This window comes from Rattus norvegicus, chromosome 8 (assembly GCF_021556685.1).
Source record: "Rattus norvegicus strain SHRSP/BbbUtx chromosome 8, alternate assembly SHRSP_T2T, whole genome shotgun sequence".
In the NCBI taxonomy this organism is placed as follows: domain Eukaryota; kingdom Metazoa; phylum Chordata; class Mammalia; order Rodentia; family Muridae; genus Rattus; species Rattus norvegicus.
This window is the reverse complement of record NC_141541.1, coordinates 21,354,522-21,356,345: the sequence shown is the minus strand read 5'-3', so window position 1 is coordinate 21,356,345 and position 1,824 is coordinate 21,354,522.

The following is a 1,824-nucleotide window of genomic DNA, read 5'->3' as shown; positions in this document are numbered from 1 at the left end:
AATAAACATTTGTAAGGCTCTCAAAAGCTACAAGAATATGCATATTATTTTATTTTTATTGAAAATAGATTCTTCTCTCATGCAATACATCCAGAACACCAATCTCTCCATACTCCTTTCAGCTTTCCTCATCTTCCCTTTACCACAGTTTCATTCTTTTTCCTTTTCCGCTTTCCAAAAGATCAGGCCTCTGAGAGAAAACTGCTAAAAGGGACAAAGGAAAATACAATAAATGAAAGTAAAAGCCTTCATATAGAAGCTGGACAAGGCAACCAAATAAGAGGAAAGGAGTCTCAAAAACAGGCAAAGGAATCAGAGAAACGTCTATTCCCACTGTGAGGAGTCTCACAAAATACTAAGCTAGCAGCCATAATATAGACAAAAAGGATCTAGTATAGACCCATTTAAGCCCTGTGCTTGCCACTTCTGTCTCTGTGAGCACCGTTTGGTTGATTGTGTGGGCCATGTTCTTTGGGTGTACTATATCCCTTCTGACTCATACAATTTTTCTTTTCCCTCTTCCACAGATAATCCCTATCTTTGAAGGAAGAGTCCTGATAGAGACCTCCAATTTAGATTCTGTCTGTCTGCAAAATGTTTGGCTACGAGTCTCTGCACCTGCTCCCATCTGCTACTCTTAAGATGATGGAACAAGGTAATTTCACCACCACCACCATCACCACCACCACCACCACCACCACCACCACCACCACCACCACCACCACCACCACCATCACCACCACCACCACCACCATCATCATTTTACCAGTCATGTTGGTTCTACCTAAGTCTCTGGTTAAGTCTCTGGTTCCTGGGTATCCAGGCAGTGTAGGGCATGGGCTCTCTCTTGTGATATGGGCCTCAAGTTAAGTCAATTACTTGGGCATCCTGTATTGCCACAGAACTTCTTGCAGGCAGGACAGATCATAGGTAAAATGTTTTGTGTCTGAGTTGGTGTTCAGTTTTCTCTTTCCATAGTCTGCAAAATACCTTTTTGTGACAAAGAGACTAGAATGGAGGGGTGAAGGCACCATCTGCACCAGTTTGACCTCTCTGTTTAGTGGGCTGTGTGGATATTATCCTCAGCAATAGGAGCACAGTGTCAGTTTTTAGAAAGCCTTCTATCCTAGAATCAAACTGGCCTACTTAGGAATCTCCATGGGACCCCCTCAGTCAATAACATCACCAAATAACTAAGTCTCACCACTGTAAACCTAGCCTGGCTACAGAAGATGGAAAGTTGAGATGCAGTTTTACATCTCCCATTTCTAGGGTATACAGTAGGGCCACCCTTATAGAATCCAGGAAGTTTCTATTGCACTAGGTTTGCAACCTCCTCCCCAGTGTTTTACAATTCCAATTGTCTCTCTCACATTCTCTCCATCCATTCCTTCCCTTAAATCTGATTATTCCCACTCCTACCCTGACCTGCCCCCAATACACTTATAAAATTTATTCTATTTCCCCTTCCTAGGGAGGTGCACTCATTGATCTTTATTAATCTTATTTCTTTAGCTATAATTTGGAGTTTGCTATTATATTAATGATATATGTAAAGAATGTGGGCATTGCCTTGTTTTTGTTTTAATGAAATTAAAATAAGTTTTTCTCCATTTAATTTGATATTGGCAATAGGCTTTCTGCAAATGGCCTTTATATTTAGACATGTCCCTTCTATACCCCCTATATCCAATATTTTTATTATAAAGGCATGTTGGATTTTGACAAATGCTTTTTCAGCATCTAATAAATGATAATGTGTTTTATTTCTTTCAGTCAATTTACATGTTGGATTACATTTATTGGTATTTGTATGTTGACCCA